This window comes from Manacus candei, unplaced genomic scaffold, assembly GCF_025592945.1.
Source record: "Manacus candei isolate 608988 ecotype Guabito, Panama unplaced genomic scaffold, ASM2559294v1 h1tg000129l, whole genome shotgun sequence".
In the NCBI taxonomy this organism is placed as follows: Eukaryota; Metazoa; Chordata; class Aves; order Passeriformes; family Pipridae; genus Manacus; species Manacus candei.
In genome coordinates, this window is record NW_026138177.1 from 150,073 (window position 1) to 172,534 (window position 22,462).

Consider the following 22,462-nt stretch of genomic DNA (forward strand, 5'->3'; position numbering starts at 1 on the left):
GGACTGTCAGAAAGCTTTGAAGATGTTAAAGGATCCCTCCCTACTCGAAATGATAGACGCTTGTAAAAATATAGGTTCTAATTCCCATAAAGCGCGTCTATTGGCTGCCACTTTCATGGGTCCCCAATCATGTTTCAATTGTGGTGAAAAGGGACGCTTCAAAAAACATTGTCCTAAGTTAGTCCCCGAACCAAATTTACCTAAGACCCTATGTCGGAGGTGTGGGAAGGGCCGCCATTGGTCTTCTAGTTTTAGGTCAATGACCAATATCAATGGTGAGCCCCTTCCCCCCAGGAGGTCCCCAGAGCTGAGGAAAAGGGTAACCTTCCAATCTTTGCCCGATCTTCGCCCTTGCTCCTGTGAACATCAGGGAAACGGGGAGCAGAGTGCCCAGGGGGGCGCGACGACACAAATAACCCCTGCTCTCCGCTCCATCCTGCGCCCAACACCGCGCCCAGCTACCCCATTACCCAAGAGCCTCTGACAGACCTCATTCCCGTTCAGTGTGATCCTTTAAATTCAGCAGACCCTATCTCAGTTAAAAACCAGTGTGTTCCCCTAAATTGGATAATCCTTTCCGTTACTCACCCGTCTACTCACCTAAGCTCCTATGAGCAGGCCAGGGTTAGACCATCTGCCCCGGTCGATCCAGATAAGACTTACCTGATGATATCGCACTTTTCAGCAGTGGCTAAGGGAATAATTGTAGTGCTTACTCTCCTGACGGGACTGACGAACACAAATATAGCTATATGCCTAACTGTGCATCTCCCTCCCGTGCAGTTGGAGGACCGCTTCCCCGTGGCGAAGATGGTCTCCACCGACGAGCTGCTCTGCGTGGTGTCCCCAGATGAGGAGCGGAGGGAGGGATCACTGAGGGAAGTCCACTGGACAACCTCGGTGAAGACCTCTCGCCCTCTTCTAACATGTCTCATCTACTTTTCTCAACCTAGGCACCCTCAGAAAGTCAAGGTGGAAGGGTTACTCGACATGGGGGTGGATGTCACCATAATTGCCTCCAAGGACTGGCCGTACGGCTGGCCAACCCAGACCACTAACATCAGAGTCAACGGTGTAGAGGGATCGCAGTACCCCGTCAGGAGTAAAGAGGTAAAGAGGAACTCCGAAGTTCCACCCACCTTTTCCCTGTCTCCCTATCACACTTTTCCCTGACTTGTCAGTCCCATGCTCCTCCCCAGTTCAGAATCCTCCCCTCAGACTTTAAACCCCTTATTTAAACCCCTGTTGTCCCTGAATAAAGTGGCATTGCTGCACGAACCCTCAACTGTGCCAAGAACCGTTATTGCAGTGCTCAGTCCTATTTCCCATCCCCCTGGACCGTGGCAGCAGGGAGATTGCCAAAACTGAAACCAGTACACAGTTGAAAGCTGAACAAAACAACATTTATTCCAAAGAAAGTAGCAAACAAAATGAGAAACCGAGAGACAGAAAAGAGAAGGGAAACAAGCCCCCAAGACAACTCCCCATTCACTCAAGTGTTACTTACCAGGTTGTCTTACCGACCCCAGAATGCTTAGAATTCCCCATAGCTGAAGCTGCATCCTCATTATCCTCAATGAGTCAATTTTCATTAATGTGAGGAAAGCTGAGAGACTGTAGAAACATCAGTTGAACTTCAAAGTCTCCTGGTTTCTGTCTCTCCTCAGACTTAGAATCAGGGTTAGGGTTAGGGTTAGGGTTAGGTTTAGGGTTAGGGTTAGGGTTTAGGGTTAGGGTTAGGGTTAGGGTTAGTTTTTTTTTTAGGGTTAGGGAACCGGGTTTGCGCATAGCTTGCAGTCTCTTTTTTTAGGGTTAGTGTTGCTATGCGCAAACCCGATTCCCTGACCCTAATCCTAAAAAAGTGAATGCAAGCTATGTGCAAACCCTGTTCCCTAACCTTAACCTTAAAAAAGAGACTACAAGCTATGCACCAAACCAGTTCCCTAACCCTAACTTTAAAAAAGAGACTACAAGCTACTAGGGTTAGGGTTAGGGTTAGGGTAAGGGTTAGGGTTGGGGTTAGGGTTTAGGGTTAGGGTTAGGGTTAGGGTTCGGGTTAGGGTTAAGGTTAGGGTTAGGGTAAGGGTTAGGGGTTAGGGTTGGGGTTAGGGTTAGGGTTAGTCAGAATCTGTCTCAATGCGCGATCTAACTATCGTGGGTTTACCCCATTCCAGGAATGCAAACCGTAAACCCTAAAACCTAAACCCTAACCCTTGCTAACCTTAACCCTAACCCTAACCCTAACATCTCATAGCAGAGGGAGGGAGGGGCCTGATTCCTCATCAGATATATCAACAGTCAAAAGCCTGTAAACTCAGCTCTTGCCTTTTCAGGGCTTCACACCGTCAACACTGGAGGGAGGGAGGGGCCCGTCTGCTCATCAGAGGTATCATGCAAGTCAAAAGCCTGAAAAGTCTCCTAGAATGCATAAATCATTAACCATTTCAGTCTCTGACAACTGGTCCACACAGTAACTGCAAGCTATGCCCAAAGCCTGTTCCCTAACCTTAGAAGAGAGACTGCAACCCTCGAGATGTTGGAGGCTCGAGGCATGGTCCGTGACACTAATCATGGCTATAACTCATAACTTCTTGGAGTATGGGGACTTCCCTCCTTCACCCCCGGCAGATCAAGGCCACCACTTCAACTGACAGACATGGAAGCATCGCTGGACCCCGTGGGCGGTGACTATATACATCTGTCCACTCTCAGCTTTTCTTTCTCTTACTCTCCCTTGCTCTTATCGTTCCTTTCTCTCCCCTATGCATTTTCTTTCCTTCCCCCAAAGGTTAGCTCTGTGTCACATTGTGGTATGACAGCACCCAAACTGCTAGCATGCCTGTTGATACAGAATTGTTAAAATAAACCTTGCCAGTATATGTTTTCAGACACCGATTATTTAGTGTCGTTTCACTTTAATCCACCCCAAGGGAATTATTAATAAAAACCTGAGTTACCCCCTCTCCCCTTTTCCTAGGGCGGGTTGTAACACCAATCAGCACTGACTCTGCCCAGTAGGCGGAGCCAGTGACGCAGAACAATCAACACGGACTCCAGCTCTTGACTCCACCCAGTGGGCGGGGCTAGTGCTCTATAGAAGCAGAGTACATACCGGACGGCGGTGGGTATTCTGCCAGACACGCAACAGAACAGCAACAGCAAAAGCAGAGACCCAAGAGAAAAAGTAAAAGATTCTGACAGCGATGGGCACTGAATCGGTCTTATAGCCCGAGAGGGGTTTACTGGGCACCACTGCATTCCTGGAATGGGGTAAACCAACGATAGTTAGATCGCGCATTGAGACAGATTCTGACTAACCCTAACCCTAACCCTAACCCTTACCCTAACCCTAACCCTAACCCTAGTAGCTTGCAGTCTCTTTTTTAAAGTTAGGGTTAGGGAACTGGTTTTGTGCATAGTTTGCAGTCTCTTTTTTAAGGTTAAGTTTAGGGAACAGGGTTTGCACATAGCTTGCATTCGCTTTTTTAGGATTAGGGTCAGGGAATCGGGTTTGCACATAGCTTGCAGTCTCTTTTTTAAGGTTAGGTTCAGAGAAAAGGATTTGCGTATAGCTTGCAGTCTCTTTTTTAAGGTTAGGGTTAGGTAACAGGGTTTGCGCATAGTTTGCAGTCTCTTTTTTAAGGTTAAGGTTAGGGAACAGGGTTTGCACATAACTCGCAGTCTCGTTTTTAGGGTTAGGGTTAGGGAAAAGGTTTGCGCATAGCTTGCAGTCTCTTGGTTAGGGTTAGGGTTAGGGAACAGGGTTTGCGCATAGCTTGCATTCTCACTTTTAAGGTTAGGGTTAGGAAAAAAGGTTTGCGCATAGCTTGCAGTCTCTTGGTTAGGATTAGGGTTAGCGAACAGGGTTTGCGCATAGCTTGCATTCTCACTTTTAAGGTTAGGGTTAGGAAAAAAGGTTTGCACATAGCTTGCAGTCTCTTGGTTAGGGTTAGGGTTAGGGAACAGGGTTTGCGCATAGCTTCCAGTCTCTCTCTTAATGTTGGGGTTAGGGGCCAGTGCTCTATAGAAGCAGAGTACATACTGGACGGCGGTGGGTATTCTACCAGACACACAACTGAACAGCAACAGCAAAAGCAGAGACCCAAGAGAAAAAGCAAAAGATTCTGACAGCGGTGGGCAGTGAATCAGACTTATAGCCTGAGAGGGGCTTACTGGGCACCGCTGCGTGTCCGGAATGTGCTAAAACCGCGATTGTTAGATCGCGCACTGAGACAAATTCTTCCTAACCCTAACCCTTACCCTAACCCTGTCTTTTACTAACCCTAAACCTAACCCTAACCCTAACCCTAAATTTGCTAACCCTAACCCTAAATTTCCTAACCCTAACCCTTTCTAACCCTAACCCTAACTCAAAACCTAACCCTAACCCTTTCTAACCCTAACCCTAACCCTAATCCTAACCCTAACCCTAACATCTCATAGCAGAGGGAGGGAGGGGCCTGATTCCTCATCAGATATATCAACAGTCAAAAGCCTGTAAGCTCAGCTCTTGCCTTTTCAGGGCTTCACACCGTCAACACTGGAGGGAGGGAGGGGCCCGTCTGCTCATCAGAGGTATCATGCAAGTCAAAAGCCTGAAAAGTCTCCTAGAATGCATAAATCATTAACCATTTCAGTCTCTGACAACTGGTCCACACAGTAACTGCAAGCTATGCCCAAAGCCTGTTCCCTAACCTTAGAAGAGAGACTGCAACCCTCGAGATGTTGGAGGCTCGAGGCATGGTCCGTGACACTAATCATGGCTATAACTCATAACTTCTTGGAGTATGGGGACTTCCCTCCTTCACCCCCGGCAGATCAAGGCCACCACTTCAACTGACAGACATGGAAGCTTTGCTGGACCCTGTGGGCGGTGACTATATACATCTGTCCACTCTCAGCTTTTCTTTCTCTTACTCTCCCTTGCTCTTATCGTTCCTTTCTCTCCCCTATGCATTTTCTTTCCCCCCCCCAAAGGTTATCTCTGTGTATAGCAGTACGTTCGGATACATGTCCAGAATAAAGACAAGTGCCAAAAAATACTCAAGCACACAAAATATCTTTTATTACAGTGAGAATAATAAGAATAGTAATAAACTTAGCAAGAGGAATTAAAAACTAAAAAAGGATACAAAGTAACTATCTTATCGGGTGGCATTAAAACAAATACTACGAACAGCATTTAATACCGTATTAACTAGTGAAAAGGGACACCAAAAAAAAAAAGGATATTAGTAAAAGGGGAAACTAAAGGAAAAATAGTATAAACATAAAAGGAGTATTAAAGGAACACTAAAAGGATATTAAAAAAGTTTGTTCTCTCAGTTGCTTCCTATCAAAAAACTGTGCTTACCCACACAGACAGGCCAGGGCTGTCAGGATCTGCAGCAGCTGGTCGGTACCCATGCTTAGCGGGCGTCCCCGTGGAGCAACACAGTCTCGGTGGTAGGATGAGTATCACTCAACTCAGCAACTCCGACACCCCATTTTTATCAGTTCCACATTACACTACGTAGGGCCAGTACACAGTATAAGGTGATGCCTGAATGGCAGCCAAACACCGCCTGATCATTACCTCATGGTAGCAGTCTGCGCATGCCCTACTTGTAGGGCAAGGGGCGAGCGACCCCTGCCCACATAATCTTCCTCCCATCGTCATCTTTCTCACCCCTATGTATGACCTCTACCATTGTGTTTCAAGGGTAGATGTATCTATCTTGCAATATGTAGCAAAACCAAGGAAAAACTCAGCTCTGATAATAGGGAATATCAAGCTGACTTGCTAAAAAGCACAATGGACCTTACAAGCTGACTTGTTGAAAAGCACAATTTACCTTACAATTAGCTTCTGCCATGACGTTACATTGTACCATACTCTAGCTGGTTTCACATCCTAATATGACTTTGTTCTCACGCCTCTATGCTCCATTGATCATCTAATTCAAAAGTACCCCCCTTACATACCACTGCGTGATCAATGGTAGCAAGAGGGTGATAACGAACTACTCGTGATTGTAATGCATTTAGCTTGGTGTTTATCATTCGACGTACACATGTTAGTATACAGGGAATCATACACAATATGCATGTTATTATACATCCAACTATTGACAAACCTATTAACGCTTTTCGTAACCAGGGCCATCCCCATTTCCAATCACCAAAGAGGTTCCATTCATCATGAACATGTAATTGTTGAGTAAGGGCTTTTAATTTCTGGATGCTAGCATGAACAGATTCAGAATGATCACTTAAATTCATGCAGCACATGCCCTCAAAATCTTGACAGCCATGTCCCTGGGCTAACAACAAAAAATCAATAGCAGCTCTATTTTGTAAACTTGCATGTCTAACTGAGTCTACATCTGTGAGCAATGCACTCAAAGCAGCAGAAGTAGCATTAGCTTCTTTAACCAACCAGCATCCTAGTTTATTTAGAGAAGCCAAAGCATGAGCAGTCCCTATCTGAGATATTACACTAGCAGTTATTCTTTCAGCCTTATTCCAAAACTCTACATCAGAGTTACAGTCCGGAGTAAACCGCCGTGTGCTACGTCTGCGACTTCTTAGTTTAGGCAAGGTTACGTTGCGAGGATGAAAAAAGGTTAATCGTCCAAAGGTACAAGGGCCTCCTACAGCCTTTCCCGGAATACCTTTCCATGCTCTTTGTCCACAAATGAGAAACAGATCATTTGGGAGACCTATCACATCGGATCCAGGAATAAATCGTTTTTGCAGAGTCTCATTGCACCAAGCTGATGCGTTCTGGTATATATCTCTAAGAAGAAATGTCAACTCCTGGATATGTGCAGTTTCCTAACACGGTCTCATTATATAGAGTTCCCCACCAGTAGTTATCAATGGGTATTCCAACCAGACAGGTGCGAAAAGGACTCGTGGGAGTTACCATGGACACACATATCACGTCCATCTTCGTCACGTTGGCCAGGGTGGTCCACACATTGACATCTAAAACAGAAGTCAGCAAAGAAGCAAAGTATAGCTGATATCTTTCTGGAAGGTACAGTTGGGTCTGGAAAAGGCCCTGCTGCTCTGCACCCTCAGGGGAGAAACCAGCTCCTGGCGGCTGTTGGATTCCATCCCACCGCGTGGTCCATGGTTGGACCATGACACTGGTGAATGACTTGAACAGTGTATTGATGAAGTGTCATTTCTAAAAATGTAAACAACATAACAACTGAGTAACAGTGGAAATACAGACAATAATATAATCATGTCTATCCCCAGTGAGGAGATCTAAGTGGATTACAGTGATCATTTACTTGGAGTCAACAGTACTTGAGATAATCTTTTCCCGGTTGGCAGACCTAGTTTCCAAGTTTGGACAGGTGAACAGGTGTGTCCAATCGTATGGGCTCGGACAACGCAATGAATCTCAGGAATTTCTGCAAAATATAAAGTCTAGTACAACAGAACTTCTCATTTCAGAATTTTATAGTCTGGATTCATCTTTAACTCCTTCCCTTACTAATGAATCCCCAAGCTAAACTTATCTCCACAATAAGCTTACTCCTAGAACCTCAATCACAATTTCGAGTAACCACTGAATAATAGCATGAGTCGGCTTAGAAATTAACACTTTAGCTATTCTTCCATTAATCTCTAAAAGCCACCATCCACGAGCCATTGAAGCCTCTACTAAATACTTTCTAACTCAAGCAGTCGCATCTACGCTACTTTTACTCTCCAGCATGACCAATGCATGATTCTCTGGCCAATGGGACATCACCCAACTAACCCACCCCATATCATGTATACGACTAACTATTGCAATTTCAATTAAACTAGGCTTAGTCCCATTTCATTTCTGATTTCCAGAAGTTCTTCAAGGCTCAACTATAACAACATGCCTCCTACTAGCCACAGTCACAAAATTTCCACCAACCACACTATTCTACCTAACATCCCCCTCACTCAACCAAACTCTCCTATCTTCAATAGTTATTGCTTCCGCAGTCCTAGGTGGCTGAATAGGACTTAACCAAACCCAAACTCGCAAAATTTTAGCTTTCTCATCTATCGCACACCTAGGACGAATAACTATTATTCCCAACTATAACCCCAATCTGACTTTAATTACGTTCTATCTATATACTGTAACAACTTCCGCCATCTTCTTCATCCTTAACACAACCAATACCCTAAAACTATCCACTGTTATATCCACATGAACCAAAATTCCATCACTAACCACAATCCTTATGCTCACTCTCCTCTCCCTTGCAGGTCTTCCTCCCCTAACGGGATTCCTACCCAAATGGTTAATTATTCAAGAGCTCACAAAACAAGAACTAACAGTAGTAGCCACAGCTATTACCCTACTCTCTTTACTTGGACTTTTCTTCTACCTACGACTGGCCTACTGTGCAACCATCACACTACCCCCAAACTTCACTAACTACATAAAACAATGACAAACTAACAAACCAACTAACACCCTAACCACAACCTTTACCTCCTTATCAATTATACTCCTACCACTATCTCCCATAGTACTCACAATCCCTTAGAAACTTAGGTTATTTAAACCGAAGGCCTTCAAAGCCTTAAACAAGGGCTAATCCCTCTTAGTTTCTGTTAAGGTACACAGGATACTAACCTGCATCTCCTGAATGCAACTCAGATGCTTTAATTAAACTAGAACCTCCCCCTAGACAGATGGGCTTTGATCCCATAAAATTTTAGTTAACAGCTAAATGCCCCAACCAACAGGCTTCTGTCTACTAGATCCCGGCCCATGTTTAATGCACATCAATGAACTTGCAACTCAACATGAACTTCACTACAGAATCGATAAGAAGAGGAATCAAACCTCTGTAAAAAGGACTACAGCCTAACGCTTCTACACTCAGCCATCTTACCTATGACTTTCATCAACCGTTGACTATTTTCCACTAACCACAAAGATATCGGCACACTTTACCTTATTTTTGGCGCATGAGCTGGTATAATCGGCACAGCCCTTAGTCTCCTCATTCGAGCAGAACTAGGACAGCCAGGCACCCTTTTAGGCGATGACCAAATTTACAATGTAATCGTCACCGCACATGCCTTCGTTATAATTTTCTTTATAGTAATGCCTATTATAATCGGAGGGTTTGGTAACTGATTAGTACCATTAATAATTGGTGCCCCCGACATAGCATTTCCACGAATAAATAACATGAGCTTCTGACTACTTCCTCCATCCTTCCTACTTCTTCTAGCATCTTCTACAGTAGAAGCCGGGGCCGGAACAGGATGAACAGTATACCCACCCCTAGCCGGAAATCTAGCCCACGCCGGTGCAGCAGTAGACCTTGCCATCTTCTCCCTTCACCTGGCAGGTGTCTCATCCATCCTTGGGGCAATCAACTTTATCACCACAGTAATCAATATAAAACCACCTGCTCTCTCACAATACCAAACCCCTCTATTCGTTTGATCCGTCCTAATTACTGCAGTTCTACTTCTCCTCTCCCTACCAGTCCTCGCTGCTGGCATTACAATGCTTCTAACAGATCGAAACCTAAACACTACATTCTTTGACCCCGCAGGAGGCGGAGACCCAATTTTATATCAACACTTATTCTGGTTTTTTGGCCATCCAGAAGTCTACATCCTTATCCTACCGGATTCGGAATTATTTCCCATGTTGTAGCCTACTACACCGGCAAAAAAGAACCCTTTGGCTACATAGGCATAGTCTGAGCCATATTATCCATTGGTTTCTTGGGCTTTATCGTATGAGCTCACCACATATTTACAGTTGGAATGGACGTAGATACCCGAGCTTACTTCACATCCGCCACCATAATTATTGCAATCCCCACTGGCATTAAAGTCTTCAGCTGACTAGCAACCCTACACGGTGGAACAATCAAATGAGACCCGCCCATACTATGAGCCCTAGGCTTTATTTTCCTCTTCACCATTGGTGGACTAACAGGCATCGTTCTTGCCAACTCCTCCCTAGACATCGCCCTGCACGACACCTACTACATAGTTGCACATTTCCACTATGTATTATCTATGGGGGCAGTATTCGCCATTTTTGCTGGCTTCACACATTGATTCCCACTGTTCACTGGCTACACCCTTCACTCTACATGAGCTAAAGCCCACTTTGGAGTAATATTCTTTGGGGTCAACCTAACATTCTTCCCACAACATTTCCTAGGCCTAGCTGGTATACCACGACGATACTCAGACTACCCAGATGCTTATACCCTATGAAACACCCTATCCTCCATCGGCTCCCTCATCTCCATAGTAGCTGTAATTATACTAATGTTCATTATCTGAGAAGCCTTCGCATCCAAACGGAAAGTAGTGCAACCAGAACTTACCTCCACAAACATTGAATGAATTCACGGCTGCCCTCCTCCCTACCATACCTTTGAAGAACCAGCTTTTGTCCAAGTACAAGAAAGGAAGGAATCGAACCCTCATAAACTGGTTTCAAGCCAACCGCATCAAACCACTCATGCTTCTTTCTTATGGGTTGTTAGTAAAATCATTACATAGTCTTGTCAAGACTAAATCACAGGTGAAAACCCAGTACATCCCATCCCAACTCCATGGCCAACCACTCTCAATTTGGTTTTCAAGACGCTTCATCCCCTATTATAGAAGAACTTATTGAATTTCACGACCACGCCCTAATAGTCGCACTAACCATTTGTAGCCTAGTCCTGTATTTACTAGCTCTTATACTTATAGAAAAACTATCCTCCAACACCGTCGACGCACAAGAAGTAGAACTTGTCTGAACAATCTTACCTGCCATTGTCCTAATTATACTAGCCCTCCCATCCCTTCAAATCCTCTACATGATAGACGAAATCCATGAACCTGACCTCAACCTCAAAGCTATTGGCCCCCAATGATACTGATCCTACGAATATACAGACTTTAAAGATTTATCTTTTGACTCTTACATACTACCAACTATGGATCTACCACTCGGTCATTTCCGCCTCCTAGAAGTTGATAACCGCATCGTCATTCCAATAGAATCCCCGATTCGAATTATTGTTACAGCTGATGACGTTCTCCACTCCTGAGCTGTTCCTAGCCTTGGTGTAAAAACCCATGCAATTCCAGGACAACTGAACCAAACTTCCTTTATCACAACCCGTCCTGGAATCTTCTACGGTCAGTGCTCAGAAATCTGTGGAGCCAACCACAGCTTCATACCTATCGTAGTAGAATCAGCCCCTCTAACACACTTCGAAAACTGATCTTCACTTCTAACATCCTAATCATTAAGAAGCTATGAACCAGCACTAGCCTTTTAAGCTAGAGAAAGAGGATTATTCACCCTCCTTAATGACATGCCCCAACTAAACCCTGCACCTTGACTTTTTATCATACTAACTTCATGATTCACTTTTTCTCTTATCCTTCAACCTAAACTCTTACTATTTACCCCAACTAACTCACCCTCCAACAAAACACTACCCACTATAAAAACCCATTCCTGAAACTGACCATGAACCTAAGCTTCTTTGATCAATTCATAAGCCCAACCCTCCTCGGAATCCCCCTTATCCTCATCTCGCTGTTATTCCCAACCCTATTACTTCCTTCTCCTGGCAATCGATGAGTTACAAATCGTCTTTCAACTCTTCAACTCTGATTTCTCCATTTAATCACAAAACAACTAATAACCCCATTAAACAAAAAAGGCCATAAATGAGCCCTAATCCTATCATCACTCATAATTATACTTCTAACAATTAACCTATTAGGCCTCCTACCTTACACATTCACACCTACTACCCAACTATCAATAAACCTAGCCCTCGCCTTCCCTCTATGACTTGCCACCCTGCTAACAGGCCTACGAAACCAACCTTCAGCTTCCCTTGGACACTGTGCTGGTTTAAAAGTTAACCAGCAGGGGGAATGAACTCAACTCAAAGGAGAGATTATAAATCAGAATAACAATTTATTAAAATAATACAGTAAGTACAATAATACAAACAAACAATTGGTCTCAACCCACAAAAACCCAAATGTATAACCCAGTACCCTGGGGCATGAACAAAGTGGTGTTCCTTGGGCCCTGTTTGAGTCCAAAGTAAAGGGAGAGGGGAAGAACCTGCTGGTGGGAGAGCTGCTGCAGTCTGGCCAGAACTGGTGATCGCAGTCCAGTGGTGGTCTAAGTCTGGTTGAGAGCGATGAGATGCAGCCGGCCTCTGGATCCCACGAGTGGGTTGAAAAATGTTCCAAAACTCCAAGATTATATATCCTCCAGTTCAGGCAGGAATGTTCAGTGCTCCCCTCAGGGCGGGGAGTTCCACAAAGGGTGTGAGGACAGAAACATCCTCCTATCTCACAGGCCTCTTAACACCTAGTTTATAGCCTGAGGAGTCAGGCTCTATGGGCAGAGGGTGCGAATAGTCTATTGACAACAATAGTCTAGTTTCTGGGAAATGACATGGAAGGCTATAGAATACAGTTTTGGGTTACACCCACCATGATGAACTGATCTCAGCTGTCCTAACTAGGACAGACACCTCCTACCAGAAGGCACCCCAACACCTCTAATTCCTGCCCTCATCATAATTGAAACAACAAGCCTTCTCATTCGCCCTTTAGCCTTAGGAGTTCGCCTCACAGCCAACCTCACAGCAGGACACCTGCTCATCCAACTCATTTCAACAGCCACTACCGTCCTCCTTCCCATTATACCTACCGTGTCCCTTCTAACTAGAACAATTCTACTCCTCTTAACAATTCTAGAAGTGGCCGTGGCAATAGTCCAAGCGTATGTCTTTGTACTTCTTCTAAGCCTTTACTTACAAGAAAACATTTAACCCTTAATGACACACCAAGCCCACTCATTTCACATAGTAGACCCAAGCCCTTGACCCATTTTTGGAGCAGCAGCCGCCCTCCTCACTACCTCTGGGTTAGCCATATGATTTCACCACAACTCTATCCAACTCTTACTCCTAGGCCTACTCTCTATAATCCTAGTGATACTCCAATGATGACGTGACATCGTACGAGAAAGCACATTCCAAGGCTACCATACCCCTACAGTCCAAAAGGGCTTACGTTACGGAATAATTTTATTTATTACATCTGAAGCATTCTTCTTCCTAGGATTCTTCTGAGCATTCTTCCACTCCAGCTTAGTCCCCACTCCAGAACTTGGAGGACAATGACCTCCTATAGGAATCAAACCTCTCAATCCAATAGAAGTCCCCCTACTAAACACTGCTATCCTCCTAGCCTCAGGAGTCACTGTCACATGAGCACATCACAGCATTACAGAGGGCAATCGGAACCAAGCTACCCAAGCCCTACTTATAACCGTCCTATTAGGATTCTACTTTACAGCACTTCAAGCAATAGAATATTATGAAGCTCCATTCTCAATTGCCGACGGAGTCTATGGATCAACCTTTTTCGTCGCCACAGGATTTCATGGTCTCCACGTAATCATTGGATCCTCCTTCCTCTTGATTTGCCTCCTCCGCCTCATAAAATTCCACTTCACATCCAACCACCACTTTGGCTTTGAAGCAGCGGCCTGATACTGACATTTTGTTGACATTATCTGACTGTTCCTCTACATAACAATCCATTGATGAGGATCTTGCCCTTCTAGTATATTAATTACAATTGACTTCCAATCTCTAAAATCTGGATCAAAACCAGAGAAAGGCAATTAACATCATCCTCTTTATATTCACAATTTCTCTATCACTATGTATTATCTTAACTTCACTAAACCTTTGATTAGCTCAAATAAATCCAGATTCAGAAAAATTATCCCCATACGAATGTGGCTTTGACCCACTGGACTCTGCCCGCCTCCCATTTTCAATCCGATTCTTCCTTGTCGCAATCTTATTCCTCTTGTTCGACCTAGAAATTGCCCTCCTACTGCCCCTCCCATGGGCTACTCAACTCCTCTCCCCCCTCACTACCTTAACATGAACCTCCACAGTCATTCGCCTCCTCGCACTAGGGCTAATTTATGAATGAATTCAAGGGGGCTTAGAATGAGCAGAATAACTTCAGAAAGTTAGTCTAGCAAAGACAGTTGATTTCGGCTCAACAAACCACAGTCCTACCCCGTGACTTTCTCAATGACCTTTCTGCATTTAAGCTTCTACTCTGCCTTCACCCTAAGTAGTCTAGGACTAGCCTTTCACCGAATACACCTAATTTCTGCCCTGCTATGCTTAGAAAGTATAATACTATCAATATACATTGTCCTCTCCATATGACCTATTCAAACCCAAACAACATCCCCCACCTTAATGCCCATTCTTATGTTAGCATTCTCAGCCTGTGAAGCAGGCGCCGGTCTAGCAGTCCTAGTAGCTTCCACCCGAACTCACGGATCGGATCATTTACACAATCTAAACCTTCTACAATGTTAAAAATTATTCTCCCCACAGTCATATTACTCCCCATGACCCTCTGATCTCCTCCAAAATTCCTATGACTCAATGTCACCTCGCACAGCCTCTTAATTGCAACCGCTAGCTTACAATGACTTCTTTCAACCTATTACCCTAGCAAAAACCTATCACCATGACTTGGAACTGATCAAATTTCATCCCCCTTATTAGTTCTATCTTGTTGACTTCTACCTCTTATAATCCTGGCAAGCCAAAATCACCTTCAACAAGAACCTCCCACACGAAAATATATTTTTACCATAACCATAATCCTCACCCAACCATTCATTATCTTGGCCTTCTCAGCCTTAGAACTGATATTATTTTATATCGCATTCGAAGCTACCCTAATCCCTACCCTAATTCTAATCACACGATGGGGTAGCCAACCAGAACGTTTAAGTGCTGGAATCTACCTCTTATTTTAGACACTAATTAGTTCTCTTCCCCTATTAGTAGTGATCCTCTATCTTCACACCCAAACAGGAACTATACACATCACTATAATAAAACTTTCACACTCATCTCTTACAAACTCCTGAACAGGCCTCATATCAAGTCTAGCCCTATTGCTCGCTTTCATAGTGAAAGCTCCCCTTTACGGACTACACCTATGACTCCCAAAAGCCCACGTAGAGGCACCAATCGCAGGATCCATACTCCTAGCTGCGCTCCTCCTCAAACTTGGGGGATACGGCATTATGCGTACCTCAATAATTACAAACTCCCTATTAGACTACCTCTACTACCCATTTTTAACCCTAGCCTTATGAGGGGCACTAATAACAAGCTCCATCTGCCTACGCCAAATCGACCTTAAGTCATTAATTGCCTACTCCTCAGTAAGCCACATAGGTCTAGTCATTGCCGCAACAATAATCCAAACCCACTGATCCTTTTCAGGGGCCATAATCCTAATGATTTCACATGGACTCACCTCTTCCATACTATTTTGCCTAGCTAATACAAACTATGAACGCATACATAGTCGTACTCTCCTTCTAACACGAGGCCTACAACCCCTTTTACCTCTAACAGGAATCTGATGGCTCCTAGCCAACCTAACAAACATAGCCCTTCCTCCTACCACTAACCTGATAGCTGAATTAACTATCATAATTGCACTCTTCAACTGATCCACCTTCACCATTATCCTAACCGGAGCCGCAACTCTACTAACTGCAGCCTATACCCTCTACATACTCCTTATAACCCAACGAGGTCCAACTCCAACCTATATTACAACCACCCAAAATTCAAATACATGAGAACATCTCCTTATAACACTTCATATCCTACCCTCCCTCCTCCTCATCCTAAAACCAGAGCTAATCTCAGGAATTCCCACATGCAAGCATAGTTTTAAACCAAACATTAGACTGTGATCCTAAAAATAGAAGTTAAACTCTTCTTGCCTGCCGAGGGGAGGTTTAACCAACAAGAACTGCTAACTCTTGCATCTGAGCCTAAGACCTCAGCCCCCTTACTTTTAAAGGATAATAGCAATCCACTGGTCTTAGGAGCCATTCATCTTGGTGCAAGTCCAAGTAAAAGTAATGGACTTCCCATTAATCCTCAACACCTCTATATTCTTGACCCTGGCTACCCTCTCTATACCCATCCTACTCCCCCTCCTATCCAAAAACTACCTAAACTCTCCAACAACCATCATACACACTGTTAAAACTTCCTTCATAGTTAGTTTAATTCCCATAATCCTCTCCATCTACTTAAATATGGAAAATACCACTTTCTATTGAGAATGAAAATTTATTGCGAACTTCAAAATCCCTTTTAGCCTTAAAATAGACCAATACTCCTTAACGTTTTTTCCTATTGCACTATTCGTAACATGATCTATTCTTCAATTTACAACATGATATATAGCCTCAGAACCCCACACCACAAAATTCTCTCTTTACCTTCTAATCTTTCTCATTGCAATACTCATCCTAATCATCGCTAATAACATATTCCTCTTATTTATCGGCTGAGAGGGAGTCGGAATTATATCCTTCCTCCTGATTGGATGGTGACACGGTCGAGCAGAAGCCAACACCGCTGCACTTCAAGCCGTACTTTACAACCGTATTGGGGATATTGGACTAATCCTCTGCATAGCATGACTAACATCCTCAATAAACACTTGAGAAATTCAACAGCAATCCTCCCCAAACCAAATATCCCTTCTCCCTCTCTTAGGGCTCATCCTAGCCGCCACAGGTAAATCCGCCCAATTTGGCCTGCATCCATGACTCCCAGCAGCTATAGAAGGGCCAACCCCTGTATCTGCCCTACTCCATTCCAGCACAATAGTAGTTGCCAGAATCTTTCTACTTATTCGCACTCACCACATATTATGTAACAACCAAATTGCCCTAACTATGTGCCTTTGTATAGGTGCCCTATCCACCCTATTTGCCGCTACATGCGCTCTTACCCAAAACGACATCAAAAAAATTATTGCTTTCTCTACATCCAGCCAACTAGGACTAATAATAGTCACTATTGGCCTAAATCTACCTCAACTAGCCTTTCTACACATCTCTACGCATGCATTCTTCAAAGCCATACTCTTCCTTTGCTCTGGGTCTATCATTCACAGCCTTAACGGTGAACAAGACATTCGAAAAATAGGAGGATTACAGAAACTACTCCCTACAACTACCTCATGCCTGACAATCGGAAATTTAGCTCTCATAGGAACACCATTTTTAGCAGGGTTTTACTCAAAAGATCTCATTATCCAAAGTCTTAACACCTCCTATCTAAACACCTGAGCACTCCTCCTAACCCTCGTAGCTACAGCTTTTACTGCAACTTACAGCCTACCTACAGCCCTACTAGTACAAACTGACTACACCCGGATTCCCTCCATTACTCCCATCAATGAAAACAACCCAGCAGTCACAAACCCAATTACTCGTCTCGCTCTCAGAAGTATTATAGCTGGTCTATTAATTACCTCTTATATCTCCCCCACAAAAACCCCTCCTATAACCATACCACTGGTCACAAAAACCACTGCTATCATTATTACAACATTAGGCATCATTCTGGCATTAGAACTATCAAAACTCACACATACCTTCTCTGTCCCCAAACAAAATATCACTATAAACTTCTCCAGCACTCTAGGATATTTTAACCCCCTTATACGCCGCCTCAGCTCTACTAAACTCCTAAACAACGGCCAGAACATTGCATCCCATTTAATCGACCTATCCTGATATAAAAAAATAGGCCCAGAAGGACTAGCGACCCTTCAACTCAAAGTATCCAAAATCTCAACTACTCTACACTCCGGACTAATCAAAACCTATCTAGGATCCTTCGCTCTATCTATCTTAATTATAATCTTATTTACACAGAACTAAGGATTAATGGCCCCTAACTTACGAAAACATCACCCCCTTCTAAAAATAATCAACAATTCTTTAATTGACCTCCCAACACCACCAAACATTTCCGCCTGATGAAACTTTGGATCTCTTCTTGGCATCTGTCTAACAATCCAAATCACCACTGGCCTCCTACTAGCAATACATTATACAGCGGATATCACCCTGGCATTCACGTCCGTCGCCCATACATGCCGAAATGTTCAATTCGGCTGACTCATCCAAAACCTCCATGCAAACGGCGCCTCCTTCTTCTTCATATGCATTTACCTACACATTGGACGAGGATTCTACTATGGTGCCTACCTATATAAAGAAACCTGAAACACAGGAGTTATTCTCCTCTTAACTCTAATAGCAACTGCCTTCGTAGGATATGTCCTCCCATGAGGCCAAATATCATTCTGAGGCGCTACAGTAATTACTAACCTATTCTCAGCAATTCCTTACATTGGCCAAACACTTGTAGAATGAGCTTGAGGAGGATTCTCAGTTGACAACCCTACACTTACCCGGTTCTTTGCCCTCCACTTCCTCCTCCCATTCTTAATTGCAGGTCTCACCCTCATCCACTTAACTTTCTTACACGAAACAGGCTCAAACAACCCCCTAGGTATTTATTCAGACTGCGACAAAATCCCATTCCACCCCTATTTCTCAATAAAAGATATTCTAGGCCTTTTGTTCCTCCTCATTCCTCTAATAATAACACTTGCCATATTCTCACCCAACCTCTTAGGAGATCCAGAAAATTTTACACCTGCAAACCCATTAGTAACACCTCCCCACATTAAACCTGAGTAGTACTTCCTATTTGCATATGCCATCCTACGATCAATCCCCAACAAATTAGGAGGAGTCCTAGCCCTAGCCGCCTCCGTCTTAATTCTATTTCTAGCCCCATTCCTCCACATATCAAAGCAACGAACTATAACCTTCCGACCTCTCTCCCAACTTCTATTCTGAATCCTAGTAACAAATCTTTTAATCCTTACATGAATCGGTAGCCAACCAGTCGAACATCCATTTATTATCATCGGACAACTCGCCTCAGCTACCTACTTCACAATCATTCTCATCTTATTCCCCATTACTAGTCTCCTAGAAAATAAGATACTCAACCTCTAACCACTCTAATAGTTTATAAAAAACGTTGGTCTTGTAAACCAAAGACTGAAGGCCGCCCCCTTCTTAGAGTTTTCCAAAAAATATCCAAGCACCCCCCAACTTTCCAATCAACACGTACATCAAGGGGAGGGCCCCCCCCCCCCCATACCCTACGGTATGTATTACTTTGCATAGCATCCTCCACCACATTAGACATAACATGCATGTAGGAAAATCTGACATACTATTATTGCAAAAACCATCCGAATTTCCATACTATCTCCCATACAATCCAAAACTTCTCATTCACAGATCTAGGCACATTCCCACACAAGGACATAACATGTCATGTTCTAGGAATAATCCCGCCAAACGAACTAAAACCTAAGGCTGCTAATTTTTGCATAAAATCCTTCTCAATACGAGGAACGTCACAGAACCTAAAATCCATGGTCCATGGACCACTCACCACTTAACCTTGTTCTATGTACCAACCAAGAAGTGCTGGGTTATTTATTAGTCGTACTCCTCACGAGAAACCAGCAACCCGGCGCTAGTAATGTTTATCATGTCCAGCTTCAGGTGTATTCTTTCCCTTTCCACCAATAACCCACTCTCATAACTTGCTCTTTGTCGCCTCTGGTTCCTCGGTCAGGGCCATAACTTGCTTAATTTTCCTAAACTTGCGCTCTGTTACTAATGGTTGGGGACGCTCGGCCAACCTGGACCTCATGATCACGGCATTTTCTCTCTTCTAAACTTTTGGGGTTTTTTTTGGGGGTAGATCTCAATAAACCCTTCAGAGTGCTCCGCCAGGGGGCTCCCATATATGGTTGACATGGACCCCTTATGGTCGGCGAGCGGTTTTCTCACTTTCGCGTGAAAATTAATGATATGGTTTCAAGTGTTATTCGGTCTCATACTGTTGCACTGATGCACTGTCAAGTGCTGTTGGCTTGGTTTTTCCATTACATCTCTCATCAAGTTGCAATTTAATTAATGTACGCCAGACATATTTTTTGTCGTCAATTTCACAAAAAATGACAAAAATTTTGTCATTTTTTGCAATGATCTAGGGACTTTCCCTCTATTCATCATTAATTTTTGTTTTTAAATTTTTTAACAAAAATTTCAAATTTTACAAACTTTCCATTCCCCTAATTTTCCAATTAAGACATTTGCATCATCAATTTGTTAAATTTTTTTAACACACTAATCTACCCCATCATTTCCTTTCATCATTCATTTGTTCATTTGTTTGTTTACACTTTAATCTACCCCATCATTTCCTTTCATCATTCATTTGTTCATTTGTTTGTTTACACTTTAATCTACCCCATCATTTCCTTTCATCATTCATTTCTTCATTTGTTTACACTTTAATCTACCCCATCATTTCCTTTCATCATTCATTTCTTCATTTTTTTGTTTACACTTTAATCTACCCCATCATTTCCTTTCACCCTCTTACCTCCCCAATTAATCGCCCCCACTACTCTAACTAATATTCCACTCACATATACCTTTAACAGTTGGTCCCAAACTTTTTTCCAACCCTTCAGAAAAAAAGGAATCAAACCTTTATCACCAACTCCCAAAGCTGGCATTTTCATTAAACTATTCTCTGAACCACACCTCCTTAAACCGCCCGAATTGCCCCACGAGGCAACCCTCGTACAAGTTCTAGCACAACAAACAACGTCAGCAACAGACCCCAGCCCGCAATTAAAAATTGTCCCCCCCCCCAAGAATAAAACATAGCCGCTCCCTCAAAATCCAACCAAATAGATAAAACACCCCCACTATCCACTGTGTTTATCCCCAACCACTCTAACTCAGATAGCCCTATAATAAACACCCCACCCCCCAACACTAAAACTAACCCAGCACCATACCCAACAACCTGCCAGTCCCCTCAGGTCTCAGGAAATGGATCTGCTGCCAATGAAACCGAATACACAAAACCCACTAACATCCCACCTAAATATACCAGAAATAACACTAGTGATACAAAAGACACCCCCAAACTCATTAACCATCCACACCCTACAATAGACGCCAACACTAACCCCACTACTGCATAGTATGGAGAAGGATTGGAAGCAACTGCTAGTCCTCCCAAAATAAAACTAACACTTAAAAATAGTATAAAGTACGTCATAACAATTCCTGCTTGGCCTCTATCCAAGACCTTTGGCCTGAAAAACCATCGTTGTAATTTCAACTACAAGAACATAAACCTTAACAAACCCGCCCACAACACTACAATCCTGCCCCTTTCTACTCTTCTAACTTCTCAACAACACATTTTTGTTATCCACTAGAACTACTTCTCCAACCACTAAACAAATCCTAAATCAATATCAACTACTACTACAACTAAAACAAGCACAAATAATAATCACTATGCCTATAACAGCCTTAGTCCTTGTAGCTTACAATAAAGCATAACACTGAAGATGTTAAGATGGCTATTACACATACCCAAGGACAAAAAAGACTTAGTCCTAACCTTACAGTTAGTTCTTGTCAAATATATACATGCAAGTATCCGCATCCCAGTGAAAATGCCCTCAGCACCTTAAAAAGACAGCAGGAGCAGGCATCAGGCACACCACTCCAATTGTAGCCCAAAACGCCTTGCCTAGCCACACCCCCACGGGTTTTCATCAGTAATTAATATTAAGCAATAAGTGTAAACTTGACTTAGTTAAAGCAACTTACCAGGGTTGGTAAATCTTGTGCCAGCCACCGCGGTCACACAAGAAACCCAAATTAACTTTATACGGCATAAAGAGTGGTTTTTCATTATCACTTCAACTAAGACTGAAATGTAACCAAGCTGTTATAAGCACAAGATGCATCCAATACTCCCATAGAAATGATCTTAGCTTCATGATCAACAAAACTCCACGAAAGCCAGGACACAAACTGGGATTAGATACCCCACTATGCCTGGCCCTAAATCCCGATGCTTTCACCACTTAAACATCCGCCTGAGAACTACGAGCACAAACGCTTAAAACTCTAAGGACTTGACGGTGCTCCAAACCCACCTAGAGGAGCCTGTTCTATAACCGAGAACCCACGATACACCCAACCATCCCTTGCCAAATCAGCCTATATACCGCCGTCGTCAGCCCACCCCTAAACTGAGGGTTTAACAGTGGGCACAACAGCAACATCCCACTAATAAGACAGGTCAAGGTATAGCTCATGAGATGGTAGAAATGGGCTACATTTTCTAGCATAGAATACCTCACGACAAGGAGTGTGAAATCACTCCTAAAAGGCGGATTTAGCAGTAAAGCAGGATAATAATGCCTCCTTTAAGCTGGCTCTGAAGCACGTACAAACCGCCCGTCACCCTCCTCACAAGCTAGGATTAATTTTATTTATAATAAACCCCTAAGCTAGAGATGAGGCAGGTCGCAACAAGGGAAGTGTACCGGAAGGTGCACTTAGTCTACCAAGACGTAGCTATAACTAAAGCATTCAGCTTACACCTGAAAGATATCTGTTCCATAT

At 43.4% G+C, this 22,462-nt stretch overlaps 1 protein-coding gene and 1 pseudogene across 1 annotated transcript in view; one reads left to right on the top strand and one right to left on the bottom strand.

Annotated features, from left to right (window-relative positions):
• Positions 1–22,462, bottom strand: part of LOC127462511 (Friend virus susceptibility protein 1-like) — a 184,356-nt gene that overhangs the window by 105,374 nt on the left and 56,520 nt on the right. The gene's annotated exons all lie outside the window — the stretch shown is intronic.
• LOC127462518 (NADH-ubiquinone oxidoreductase chain 2-like) lies at positions 7,492–8,531 on the top strand (annotated as a pseudogene).